Here is a 14,874-nt window from a genome sequence, read left to right as displayed (position 1 = left end):
GACACAGGAAACAACCACCCACAACAAACAATGTGAAACAACCTACCTTAATATGGTTCTCAATCAGAGGAGACGTAAAACACCTGCCTCTAATTGAGAACCATATCAGGCAACCCATTAACCAACATAGAAACACATAACATAGAATGCCCACCCCAACTCACGCCCTGACCAACTAAACACATACAAAAATAAGAGAAAACAGGTCAGGAACGTGACATATATCTGCAACTTTTTCAACATTTCAAAAATTTGATCAATTTACCACAAAATCTTTTTGTTGAAATATCTCCAAAAGTTGTAATGACACAGAGGACATTTTCTGTTGAGCACCAGCAGTGGCAGCCAGGGAAAGTGTTGGGGAAATAATTTGGTGACGTCTTGTGGACTTAATGGGATTATAAAATAGGGGGCTAGTTAACCCTGAGTACCCTTACAGTAGGCTATGTTATGAATGAGGGTTAGTGTAACGGCAGCCTTCCTCCTCTTCACGAGAAGAGAGGGTGTAACAGGGATCGGACCAACACGCAGCGTAGCCAGTGCTCAACATGTTTAATTAAACGATAAACAGTGAACACTTACAAATACAAAATAACAAAATGTGGCAAACCGATACAGCCCTATCTGGTGCAGAGAAAACACAAAGACAGGAAACAAYCACCCACAATCCCCAACACAAAACAAGCCACCTAAATATGATTCCCAATCAGAGACAACACAAAACACCTGCCTCTGATTGGGAACCATATTAGGCCAAACATAGAAACAGACAAACTAGACACACAACATAGAATGCCCACCCAGCTCACATCCTGACCAACACTAAATTTGTAAGTCGCTCTGGATAAGAGCGTCTGCTAAATGACTTAAATGTTAAATGTTAAATGTAAAACAAGCAAAACACACAAGAACTATGGTCAGAACGTGACAGTTAGGGGGAAGGTTAAGGTTCAAAATAATCATAATGGTAAGCCTAATAATAACAACACCAATAATAATAATATGCTCATAATAATAATAATGTGAGCTACATGACTTGATTATTATAACAATTATTGTTGATTTTTTATTATTAGTGTTGTTGTTGTTATAATTATTGTTATAATTGTATAATTGTTAGTGTTGTAATAATAATAATAGTAGTTTTATTATTAACCTATTTGTTTACAATAAGGTATGACTAAGACAGTTAATGTCATTAAAGTATGTCTTCTTCCAAATTAAGTGGTATAACGTACATCTTACAGATTGTGAATGTTTTCTCCATAACATACATTTTTTTGGTACGTTTTATGAAGATTATTCAGACATGGAAAATTAATTCCAAGGAAAATTGTCCAAAGAAGAAAGGATGTGATAACAGCATTGTAAAGAGGTTTAAAATTAAACTTGACCTCATATTAGGTTAGCAATTAAGTTCGAGCCATTATAGGCCTACATGCTGACACACTGAGGTGGATGAGTTATAGTATTACAATCATTCCTCATTCTTTTCTTATTTGAGACAACAATGGCTTATATAATCAAGGGGCAATGTGTTATTTGAACAGTGTGCTGCAGGTCCTCTTCATGACTAAGGACTTCAGAGAGGCTGTGGAAAGGTTTGAATATTGACATTTTCTGCACTGGATTTAGTCCCTCTTAACACAATGATTACAATCTAAAATCAATATCTTTAAAGAGATTAATAATATAAATAGAGACTGCTGATTTTCACCTGAAAAACCTATTCATGACTTTAAAGACAAGTGAACCTCACACAAAAGACATGGCATCCTTACTGGGTATTGGAAATGGTGAGCTTACTGTAGATATCCTGCTGAGAATTGTATTTAAGTAACATTGATAACTATACAGGTGCTCTCATAGCATTTAACTAATTGTATGAATTTATTGAAACGTATATCCTTTGTAATATGACCTACCGCAAGAGTGTTTTGACTCGTCATATCTTTTTCCACCCAGTGTTCGAGCAACGTGATGCTGCTGAATATTTTGAGAAGATTTGAAGCATGGTCAATCCTGATGTGTCTCAGGTACTTTATCATGTATTATACTGAGATGATTTTGAACAAAAACCTGCAACTCTACATGTTTGACATGACAAGGCTGTATGTTATATATTACATATTTTTGGCTTTGATCTTCAAAGGACATTTAGGACGGACGAACTACCACGTGTTTTAAAGGTCATATGACCAGTGATGAAACTGGTCCATTTTGGACACTGCCCCTTTCAATGGAAGGAAACTACAGTGTGGTAGGGTAAATACACTTACAAGTATTTTAGTCATTTCTAACATTTTTGATGGAGCAGGGAATGATTGTAAACTGTCTGTGTTGTGTTTCAGAGGGAAGGGTTTGAGGAGTTTTTCAAGTCTTCAACCATCAGTGGGATGTACTGTGACCAATGCAATGAGAAAACACATGCAAACATTGTGAGTTGTGATATTTGGAATACTCAATCCATATCCTTAATAATTGTACCAAAAGATAACATGCTTTTCACTATGTAAGGTAGTTTAGGGCACATAGCCTCTATTGAGCTTCCACAGTTGTTTTGGTATGGTTTTATTGTCTTGTCGGCGTCAGTTTGAAATAACTAAAGAAGAAAATGTACCCGTTCAACCACGTCGTGCACTCTGTCCTCTTTTTCCAACCGAGACCGTGACAGGCGCCGAATTGAGGACTTATCACGCAATTTGAAGAGAGTCAGACCAGGGGTGAAACTGTCGCAATGGTGTGTAAGATCACATACACTTACATCAGTGGAAACGCCAATTGCAAGTCATACTCCCATGAGCAAACATCTCACTTAAACTTGAGGTTCAGTAAATTTCAACAATCTTGTTCTGCTATACCGTGGTCAAAAACATACTCAGGTAGCACTATACACGCTCAGTCTTTTTATCAAAATCAGAGGGGTAGAAATCGGACTACTTCCCAGAATGGAGATGCTTCATTCCACTAATGGAATATGCAAATACCTCTAGAAGCAGTGATTCACATAGGATTTCGCAAGCGTCAGGTTGCTATTGGGCCCACCCCCGTGCCTGTTCTGGTACCACTCTGACTATTTTTTGCCATTGGGAAACACAGGCTATCGTTTGGTTAGTTTACAGAATCTTTGATTGGGATGAGTTTACAGTTTATATAGGAAAATCAGTCAATTGAAATCCAATAAATTAGGCCCTAATATATGTATTTCACATGGATTGGGGAATTTAAAAAGGTAGAGGATTGGATCGAAAACAAGTCAGGCTTCTGGTGTGAGAACCATTGTAGCTTCCTTCGCAGCGTAAAGGCATCTTCTTTGTATAGAATTGCATTCAGGTGTTGATTATTGTGGCTGTGGAATGTTGTCCAACCATCTTGCGGCTGTCGTGAATTGCTGATATTGGTGGGAACCTGCACAACACGTTGTCGAGCCAGAGGCATCACAAGTATCTCTGTCGATTCCTTAATTGCCACTCGATAACAGGTGATTTGTTCATTGCCGGTCAGCTGTCATGCCTGCCCTTACCCATAACCCCAGCCCACCACCATGGCGGGCACTGCTCACGTCTCCTGAACCTGTTTTTTCCTGTTGTCTTGTATTTAGGTTAGTGTGGATCGGGCGAGTAGTTGCGGATGGGTTTTGTCTGTAGTGATTATTCTATCGTTGGGGTTTTTTTGTGGTCGGCCTGGTATGAAGATTTTTTCTAGATCTTTCCGCAGGCACGCCTGTTTCCAATCGCTGGCGTTTCCCTAGATTGAGAATTCCATCTTAGGCAGCCGGCTGGTCGCTAGTGGTTTACAATAGTCACGCATAGTGTTCTTAGTTGTTATCATGGTGGGGTCGTTCATGGGCGGCGTGCTTCAGTCCTGGCGCGAGCGAACATGTTGGCCTGCGCCGTTGTTAACACTGGGTCTTGGAGAGAATTTTCATCACCATCAAGATAGAGAGGAAGAAAAAAAAAAAAAAAAAAAACAAAAAAAAAAAAAAAAAAAAAAAAAACAAAAAAAAAAAAAATAAAAATAAAAAAAAAAAAAAAAAAGAAAAAAAAAAAAAAAAAAAAAAAAAAAAAAAAAAAAAAAACAAAAAAAAAAAAAAAATAAAAAAAAAAAAAAAAAAAAAAAAAAAAAAAAAAAAAAAAAAAAAAAAAAAAATAAAAAAAAAAAAAAAAAAAAAAAAAAAAAAAAAAAAAAAAAAAAAAAAAAAAAAAAAAAAAAAAAAAAAAAAAAAAAAAAAAAAAAAAAAAAAAAAAAAAAAAAAAAAAAAAAAAAAAAAAAAAAAAAAAAAAAAAAAAAAAAAAAAATAAAAAAAAAAAAAAAAAAAAAAAAAAAAAAAAAAAAAAAAAAAAATAAAAAAAAAAAAAAAAAAAACCCCCGGCACCCGTTTTCTCGCTAAAGTGTAATGGGTGGGTTCCACGTCACTTTGCCCACAGAAAAGAATGGTGCCCCATCTTTCTCATTACCAGAACAGCCAAATTATTCGGTTCCACACGGGGTGTTTTTTCGGAGGTTTTGGATTATTTCATTTTGTTATTTTGTTTCATGTTTAGATGTTCAGTTCGATAATCAATAAGTATTCATGAGCACTAACCAAACTCTGCGGTCGATCGGTGCCGATACACGATGCTCTCGACCTCTGTCCTCGTCCGGGAGGAGGACGCGGTAAGTATTGACGCCGTTTACAGAACACCGCCGCACCACAAAAAGAGATCAAGCAGCAGTCGGGAGCAAACAAGACCAGAGCCAGGTGAGACCGAGATGCCACAGGTCACGAGCAGGGTCGTCGGAACTTGGGAGGAGATCACTTGGACGGCAAGGACCTGAGCGGCCAGCCAGGGAATGATTGCCGTCCCAAGGCGGGATTGGAGGGGCAGCAGAAGGCAGGAGAGGCGCTGGATGAAGGAGGCCAGAGCGCGGATCGACGCGTTGGGAGCCGCGAGAGTCAGGACCCAAACATTTCTCTTGGGGGGGGAACACAGCGGGAGCATGTGGCAAAGCCGTGAGACCCGACCAAACTCCCAGTGCTTACCGTTTGAGTGGAGGGCGTTCGATTTACTGGTCAGACACGCGTGGTTATGCGGTTGAAGCGAACAGTGGCCCCCAGTACGCGGTGCTTAGCCAGTGGCGGGCTATTCCACCTCGCGCACTGAGCTAGGGCATAGCGTTGGCATCGAGCGGAGTCATGACCGGGCCCAACGCATACTAGGCCTCCAGTGCGTTGCCTCGGCCGGCGTACATGGCGACCCAGCCGTTACAAATGTGTTCCCCGGTTCACGCCAGCATAGCCCAGGTGCGGGGGCTCAATTCCACCTCGGCCCGCAATGCAGGGCTAACGGGAGCCATTCAACCTGCGTAAGGTTGCGGCAGGCTCGGTGCTCAAGAGCTCGTGTCTCCTTTAACACGTCCGCGTTTTCCGGTGCCACCTCCGACGGTACCAGTTCCTGCGGGTGAGCAGCCAACACGCCCACCAAGGCTGTCGTCTGCCGTTTCTCTCTCCAGTTGCTCCCAACCTGTTACCAGCCGGCGTGGTTCAGCAGCCCTTCCTCTCTCCAGCGAAGCAGAGTGCTGAACTGCCTGCCTGCCGAGCGCATGTTTCTGAACTGTCTGCTGCCAGCAGCTGTCTGAACTGTCTGCCCTTGCCCAGCGCTGTCTGAACTGTCTGCCTGCCCAGCGCTGTCTGAATGTCTTTGCCTGCCAGCGCTTTTCTGAACTGTTCTGCCTGCCCAGCGCTGTTCTGAACTGTCTGGCCTGCCCAGCGCTGTCTGAACTGTCTTGCCTTGCCCAGCGCTGTCTGAACTGTCTGGCCTGCGCCAGGCGGCTGTCTGAACTGTCTGCCTGCCCAGGCTGTCGCAACGTGGTTCTGCCTGCCCAGCGCTGGTCTGAACTCGTCTGCCTGCCAGCGCCTGTCTGAACTGTCTGGAGCTGCCCAGCGCTGATCTTGAACTGTCTTGCCTTTGCCAGCGGCTGGTCTGAGCTGCACCGTGCGGCTGCCCAGCGCTGTCTTGAGCTGCCTGCCTTGCCCAGGGGCTGCTGCTGTCTGAGCTGCCTCCTGACCTAGGGCCGTACGACAACTCCCCAGCCGCGGTGTCTGAGGGCTTGCTGCTGCCCAGCGCTTTGTGCTTCGAGCTGCCTGCCTGCCCAGCGCTGTCTTGAAACTGTCTGCCTAGCCAGCGCTGTCTGAGCTTTCTGCCTTGCCAGCGCGTGCTCTGAGCTTTGCCTGGCCTGCCCAGCCGCCTGTCTGGAGCTTGCCTGGCCTTGCCAGCGCTTGTCTGAGCTGCCTGCTGCCCAGCGCTGTCTGAGCTGCCTGCTGCCCAGGCTGTCTGAGCGGCGCTTGCGCTGCCCAGCGCTGTCTTTGAGCTGCCTGCCTGCCCAGCCGTCGTGCGTCTGTCACCCGAGCCTTCAAAGGCCCGCACCGTCTGTTCCCGAGCCTTCCAAAGCGGCCAGCCCGTTCTGTACTGGAGTCTTCAGGCACGCCGATCTGTACTGAGCACTTCAAAGCGCCGCCCCGTCTGTCCTGAGCTCAGAAGCCGTCTGCCAGACGAGACCGCACTAGAGCCGTTGTCCGCCAGACAGAGCCGCTAGAAGCCTTCCGCCAGACAGGCAATCCGCGCAGAGCGCCGGCTCCAGCCAGGACCGCCAGAGCCGTCCAGCCAGGACCAGCCAGAGACCGTCCAGCAGGACCAAGCCAGAGCCGTCCAGCCAGGATCCGGCCAGGGTTCAGCCAGCCAGGATCCGCCGCGCGAGGAGCCGCCGCCAGCCAGGCAGTTGCCAGAGCGAGCCAGCCAGATCGCGCCACGAGCAGCCGGAGGGATCGCCAGAGCCAGCGCCAGGATCCGCCAGAGCCAGCCAAGCCAGGTCCGCCATGAGCAGCCAGGCCAGGATCCTCCAGAGCCAGCAGCCAGGAATCCGCCCCTCAGTCCGGGGCTGCCCCTCCGTCCGGGGCTGCCCTAGTCCAGGCGGCTGCCCCTCAGGTCCGGAGCTTGCCTTTTTTAATCCAATGGGGTTTATTATGGAGGGGTGGCAGTTGGAGGAGCCACGGAAGCAGGGCTCTTGACCTATGTGGGGTGGGGAACGCACGACCAGCGCCAGAGCGCCACCGTGGACAGCGCCACCCAGCCCTCCCCAGCGTTATGGTGGTAGGCGCCCGGGGTTCTCACCTTAAGGGGGAGGTTAGATGTCACCGTTCCTCGACTTGTTTTCCTTTGTCTTGTATTTATTTAGTTTGTCGGGCGTGAGTTGGGTGGGTTTGTCTATGTGTGATGCTTATGATGTTGGATTTTTGGTGTTCGGCTGGTATGATTCTCAATCGAGGACAGCTGTCACTCGTTGTCCCTGATGAGATTCATACTTAGCAGGCCGGGGTTTCCACGTGTGTTTTTGTGGGTGTTTGTTTCCGTGTTGTATTGTGCCACACGGACTGGTTTCGGTTTAGTCATTTTGTTATTTCTGTTTCATGTTTAGTGTCAGTTTCGATATTTAATAACATGATCATGAGCACTACCCCTGCTGAGTATTGGTCCGATACCGTCTCGCCTCTCCGTCAGGGTCCGAGGAGGAAGGGACCGATTATGACAGCCGTTAACAGGCACTCTGTTCCACAACGATTTATTTTGTTATTATTCAACAATTTTCAGCCGCGGTTGCATGCCAGCACCTTCAGCACCCCTACTTCCCGCGGGCGTACTGGACATATGCCAAATTCTCTAAAGCGATATGGGGGCAGGCTCTATTGCTAGACGAATTGAACATTAAAGTTATCTGGCAAACAGCTCTGCGTGACATTCCTGCATCAGCTGCCAATTGACTTCCCGTTCAAAACTTTGAGACATCTGGAGGCAATGTGTGGCAAAAAGGGCACATTTTTTAAGAAGGGCCTTTTATTATTCGCCAATCACAATGGTCACACCTCGTGTGATGATCATAATGTTTAATTAAGTCAGCTTCATTTGATATGCCACACCTTTCAGGTTGGAGATGGATTTATGTTGGCAAAGGGAGAATGCTCACGTATAGGTTGTAAACCAAATTTGTGCACAAAATTTATAAAAAAAGTAAGGTTTTCGTATAGATTTGTGGATCTTTTATTTCAGTTCATGAAACAATGGACATACTTTACATGTTGGCGATCATTTTTTTTTTCACGTGTACATTGAAAAATAGCTCTGGTAACTTGTTTATTACTATTGCCCTGTCAACATAGACAGGCCCTGGAGGATACAAAATAGATTTTACGGAATCATTTAGGCCTTTATTTGTTTAAGTAGGCCTTACAATCATCGCTAGGATGTCAACCAAGATTCTTGGATGTCATAACTTTGCAGCTGTATTACCATAGACTGGAATATATTTTAAACTTCTTGGATGCACAATTCCATTAAGGGAAGGGGGATACCTAGCTCAGATTGCTACAATTGAAATGCCAAGCTTGAAATGAAATGTGTCTTCGATATTTAACCAACCCCTCTGAATCAACATCCACATCTTGCCGCGGCCGGAGGAACTGACGTTGCTCAGGACACGAAGACCTATTTTTACCTTGTCAGCTCTGGGATTCGAGGCCAGCAACCTTTTGGTGACTGGGCCCATCGCTTACCTGCAGCCCATTAAGCCATATAGCTAGCCTAATTATGGCCATTCAATGCCCGTCTCATATTTATTAATTTGTTTTGCCTACATACGTACTGCACTGGCTTTAGTTACTATTGTATACTTTTGGCTTAGGGAGAATGCTGAGTGCTGTGGTTCTCAAGGATCCATTGACAATGAAAAACGCTGATCAACAACGAACTATCGCCTGGGCTTGTGCTTTTATATCAGGTTTCAACGCAAGACATGTCAAACAACCCAACTGTAAACAGACCGAGGAAATCATAGCTGAAGGAAACAACATAGTAAACACAATTAAGGTACGGCAACACTATTAACTTGGGATAGGCTACCATTAATACCAAAGTAATATATATAGTTTTAGGCTGGCAGTTCGACACAGCACAGTAGGTCACAATAAACAATGTCACTGACATTGCACCGTTTCCCAATTAATATAATGATACATGAGAGTTCACAATTGCTCCATATTTGCACTTTCGAACCTTTGACAAATCTTGACCAGACAAACAGACTGGCATGATTATAAAACGGTATCAACTCGGAGAGTTTTGTAGCGGTTTATTTAGAGAAGGTAAGAAGGTTGTTCGGCGCAGGAGGTATTAACCCTGCGAAGAAAGAATAGTAGAGCGCGAGCAGTACCACTACCAGACCCAACCAATCAAAGAAGAGACTTGCCTAGGAGAGTGTAGTGTTTGCCAGATAGCAGCGGAGAGAAAAAGAATTACACACCTATAGCATCCACATCACAATCACAGTCCTTTACACATTTTCTTTAGGTACCCCACAAGGATACTCAATAACATAATGGCAGAGCAAATAAATAGCAACTTAGTTACAATAACTGATGAACCAGTCATACACAGAGGTTTTCAAGGTTTGTATTCTCTTCCAGAGGAAGGAGATGCAGAGGGTATGAAGGTGTGGTGTTCCATGAATTCACACTTAGTCCAGCTCCCAATGAAACTTCAATGTACTTTAGGAAATAGGAGTCAGTTATCAGTTGTAAAGCACTGGAACATAGCGGGAAAAGAAAGAGAGAAAACGAAACAAGAGGGGCCTTACCTGTGATTCTAGTGAGGGTGGCAGGTAAATCCGTCTGACTGTCCGAGTGGTATGTTGGGGTTGTAGGTTGACGCTTTCGCAACAAATGTTTGCTATCTAAATCCAATTTTACCAGTAACCACTCGCGAGTTCCCAATGAGAACAACCACGTCGTCGAGCGATCACACCGAGGAGTTGATCCAAACACTGTACACCACAGTACGCTGAAGACAAACAAAAAACCTCTGCAGCTTAGCACACACAAAAAACTGTCGCAGGGTCCCAAAATGAGACAAACACGTGTTCGCATAGCACACCAAACCAAACCTGTCGCGCCAACAAGAGTCTCCCAATGAGCTTAACGAGCTCTTTAATATCTCTCCCTTCCTACTGACTCATGAGCTTTAAAGGGCAGTAGCACGGTGAAGGCGTCCGGTGCAGGATTTCGCCACACTCCTCCCCCCAATGCAAAAAACAGAAGCCTTGTTAGAACAAGAGATGGATGCAGACTTTTGACAGTGGAATGTATCTGCTAGTCCAAACCAGGGAAGGTCCTCATCATCCCAGGAGTCCTCACGAGAGGTTCTGCAGGTGTTGCTTTTGCCTGCGATTCCAGCTCTTCTGCCGCTAGGGTGGTAGCAAGGCTTGTACGGTCAACAACATGCACCGTCTGACATCTTCCCCAGTGTCTCCAAAACAAGACCAAGTAGTTCACTGGTCCCAAACTGCTGCACCTACACGGTATGGGCCTTCCAATCTCGAAGCCTAGCTTTGGCAGTGAACTCTTAGTGCCTTCGACAGTGATGGGAACGTACAGACACGAGACTGGGGTGGGGAAACACACACGTCTCGTCGTAGTTTTGATCATAGTTTCTCAGCTGTCGTTGTTTGGCTTTGGTTTTGACCTGGCCGCCACTCTGGCTAGCAGGTTGCTGTGGCTGTTGTACGGCAGTCAAACGCTGGGCAGTCAGGTGAAACCTAGAACTTGCAGAGACTCGTCCATCGGAAGCCTGCTTTAGTGGTCTTCCCAGGTGGAGTTTCAGCGGGTGGACCCCAGAAGTCTCTGCCGGCAAGAGTTAGTGCAAAGGCGAAATTCGAGATGTTGATCGCACCTGTGTGTGCTGATCCCCACGAATGCAGAAAATTTCGATCCTTTCAGTGTTACCGGCTTTACCCTCTGCGGTCAGGTTGGTTGAGGGATGGTAGGCGGGTTAGGTCAGCTTAGGCAATTTTCAACCCCGAGGTAGGTACAAGGCTCTTTGTAAATTCCATGATATGACACTGCGGACCTCGGCTCAGAGAGGATTTGGTACTAGGGATTCCGAATCGGGTAAAGACCTCCGTCGCAGAATTAGAGCAATGCTCACTGCAGTGGCTTTGCAGAGTGGAAACAAACGTCCACCCAGACTTGTGTTGGTAGTTGGGTCCCTACACAAATAAAATTCATTCCGGGTTCCCGGCTTGGGAGGACAAGTCATGGGGTCAATTCCCACATTTTTCATTTGGAGCATGGGTTACCACGGTCGTGCGCATGTTTCGCAGAGGTCTGCCAATGTCTGGTTTGTATTTCTGGCACGACTTCACATGCTGGGTACAACTTTCCGGTTATCAACCCACATGCCAAGCAGTAAAACACCTCTTGTACGCTCTTCGATAGTCTTAAAAACTCCAAAGATGGCCACTTCTGGGGTTAGCATGATAAGCTTGGAATTATCTGTCCACTCAATGTAGAGGGATGAAGCGCGTATGGGAGCTGTGTTTCCCGCTCCTCTTGGACGGTTTTGCGATACACTTTATCCTGAATTTTGCTTACTTATCATTGAAACGACTTCTTTGAGGTTCTGTTCTTACAGACAGCTCTTGGGGGATCGCCATGATCGGCGCATCCATGTCTGCTGGGGCTCTCCTACACTCTTTCATCATCCAGAGAAAGGAAAACTCATTCAGACACTTAGCGTGTGTGGTGCTGCAGCAGGGAGGACCAAACACTTGGCAGATCTCTGTATCGAGAAAAGGGCATCTTAGGTACAAGCGTTTCAGTAATTTCCTTTGACGATACACTTCAATGATGAAGTCAAACTTCAGTGCAGTCGGGATAGACCAGGGAATAGGACGGCTGTTATGGTCTTGCCTGATGCAAAACCCACTGCAGAGAGCAGCGTGGTCTTGTGACAACGGTGAAGATCTTCGCCTCCAAGTAGTAGCTCCATTTCTCCAAAAGCCCAGACACAGCGAGGCACTCCTTTTCATCGTTGACATAACTTCCTCTCGGCGAATTTAAGGGTGCGGACTTGCCATAGGCAAGAACTTCTTCTGTTCCAAGTCCTGTTTGTTTGAGCAAGACGGCTCCAAGTTCCTGTTTGGATGTGCATGTCCGTGTACCACAATGATAAGCATTCAAGTTAGATGATGTCCAGCAACCTGGAGGAGTAATGAGACGTTTATTGAGTGTTTCAAATGCACTTGTTGGCATGCAGAGGTCCATTGGAATTTCACACCCCTTCTTCTTAAGGTGGTGAGGTTTCGGCGACCTTTGGGTGAAAGTCAGGCACAAACCTGTGGTACCATCCAGCATAGCCCAAAAAACGCTGACAGCCTTAGGGATGTGGAAGTTGGGATGCGGCACGGACTCAACTATTGGGCTAGGTCTGCATGGATACCTTCATCATTAACCAACAGGCCAAGGAACTTTGAAGTTTCTAGCAACAGAAACGAGCACTTCTTCAAGTTCAAGGTTCAAACTGCAGGCCTTCAGTCTGTCGAAGACGGACTGTATGTCTATTCAGATGATCCGCGACGGGGAGGAGAGTAGATTATGTGTGATCCAGAGTACACGAAGACCAATTCTACCCTCAGATTTCCCAGGACAGTCTCCCATCAAATTTGGAAGGTTGCTGGAGCTCTTTCAAAACCAAAAGCGATGACTTTGAAGGGAGTACAAACCAGCAGGGGTGACAAAGGCAGTTCTTGTCCTGCTTAGCAGGATCCATTGCCACCTGCAAATAAGCACCACGGTTCAGATCCAAGATTGATAAAAGTTTAGATGCTCCTGCCAGAATTCCAGTAATTGTCAGTTTATGTTTGGTGGAGGGTAGGCATCGCATTTCTGTTATGGCTTCTCGGCTTCCTGTAGTCCACAACAGAAATCGATATCCAGCCATCTTTCTTAGGAATCAGGACACCGAGAGCCCATCCGGAAAAAGACGGTTCCACAATTCCATTTTCTCCACATTGCTTTTGAGCGAGTTCCTGAGATTAGCTTGGCGGGGGACACTGTAGGGACGCTGGCTTAATAGGGGATCATGCCCGAGGGTATTAGATTTTGTGTTTGAGATGGTTTTGTACGGTCGCAGATTGTAAGAGTGCAGACCTCACTGTCATCTCCAACATCTGGTGAGCTTCCAACCATTTCCTCTCGACAGACATTGCCTTGTTCATGCTTGTTTGATGTAGAAGATCAGCTCAGGTTTGCTTTTGCGCTCGGATGAAGGGGGCGGTACGGCAGGTAACTCAGGGTGACAGTGCGGTTCTCCGGACTTCACTGAGTTGAAACATGTGTTTGTCTTTGTCTTTTTATATTTTCCTTTCGGTCTCTGACTTTGACCTTGTCGGACTCTGCAAATGTAGCAGGCTCCAGCCTGAAATCAGGGCAATTACCAGGTTGAAATGGATGAGGCTGGGAAATTAGTCAGAGTGAGCGATACGGAGGCTTTCCGGACATCGAGATGGTTCAGTCCACCTGAAAGAGCAGGTCTAGACCAGGACGTACGAGCAGGAGATTGCAGAGGCGATCTGCAAGAAAGCCCAGGAAGGTTTTAGTTCATCATGCAGTTGTGTATTATTATTAGTGCGCAGCCCAGAGGGGGGGTGGAGTTCTCCATTGGCAAGTACAATGGTTCCCTCCTCCCATGTTTGTAGTCCTCGGATCGAGGTAATGCCTTGTTTCTGCCACAGAGGGCTTCTTTGCATCAGGGTAAGTTGGTGCCGGTGTCAGTATGGCCTTCGGGCGCTCTCCCAGTTCCTAACAGTGCAGGGCACCGAAATAGTATGTTGGGATCAGTATTAAGGACAGCTAAGGTGATGTCTAAAGGTCTTCTATGCGGCATTAAGGCGACCAATGGTTATGCAAGCACCAACGTGTGTCAAGGGACTGTCGGTCTTCTGTCCTTTTTGACCTTTTCCTGGATCTGGACGCTGACATAGAGCGGCCAAGAAACCTGGGGTGTTAGGACTTTTACACCTCCAGCACACTTTCACTGGACTTTTGTCTTGCTCTTGGGTACAAATATCTGAGATGGTTTAGCCCTAGGAAGGAGCTAGGTATGACTGGATGAGGAACAGGGGTTTTTGTTTGGTAAGGTGGTGCTTCCAGTCCTTCTCCAACTGAGTCCCAGACGCCAGATCATCCCATTCTGGCACACTCTTCTCGAAGTTGACTAGCAAAGGGGGGAATCATGTTCTTTGAGCATGAGTTTGACCATCTCCTGCTCAGTAGAGGTCAGCCTTCCATCTCCAACATTAGACTCGATAGGAGGAAGGCCAACCGTCCGCTATGGCTGGCGGTGCGTTCACCTTGACTCTTGACGAAGGGAGGGTTCGGCGCCAATTCATCCCCATAGTCGCTCTGAGAGGGATAGGTGAGGGAGAAATATTTTTTGAAATCCTCAGGGTTTTCAAATCGGTTCACCGGCTAGCTTCCCACAGTCTTTGCTTTTACCATGTGGAGACACTGCGCGAGGGTGGCAAGAACCTCCAGTCAGTATCAGGGGCCGGATGAAAGAAAATCATTGAACATAATAAATAAGAAAACAGATGGATCAAGCATCATATCTTCTGGGCTGCAAAAGTGGGGGAAAGTAGTTTGATTAGGGAGGGAGCGCTCTAGGGAGGCATGACAGTTATCAGCGGTGAGTTTCTGATTTAACAGTAATCTATCGATGAGGGGTTTAGTGCTACCTGTTCCGTATTTCGTATAGTATGACCAAAGCACAGTGGGCAAGGTGAGAAAGGACGCTAAGGGAGGTACAGAAGATTTGTCACAGAGGGAAAAGCCTTTCATTTGCCTCCTGGTGCCGTTTTCCATTTGAAAGGGTCTGTTGCCTTCTGTGCTTTTTTCATCTTCAATTAAACCGTGTCCATTTTTTAGTGTGTTAATCAACAATCGTAGTTCCCTAGTGAGAGGTTCTCATTTGTCTCCATACTTCCTTCCAGATAAGACAATCTTCTCTT

The sequence above is a fragment of the Salvelinus sp. IW2-2015 genome, unplaced genomic scaffold (genome assembly GCF_002910315.2).
Source record: "Salvelinus sp. IW2-2015 unplaced genomic scaffold, ASM291031v2 Un_scaffold1914, whole genome shotgun sequence".
In the NCBI taxonomy this organism is placed as follows: domain Eukaryota; kingdom Metazoa; phylum Chordata; class Actinopteri; order Salmoniformes; family Salmonidae; genus Salvelinus; species Salvelinus sp. IW2-2015.
This window is presented reverse-complemented; position numbering follows the sequence as displayed.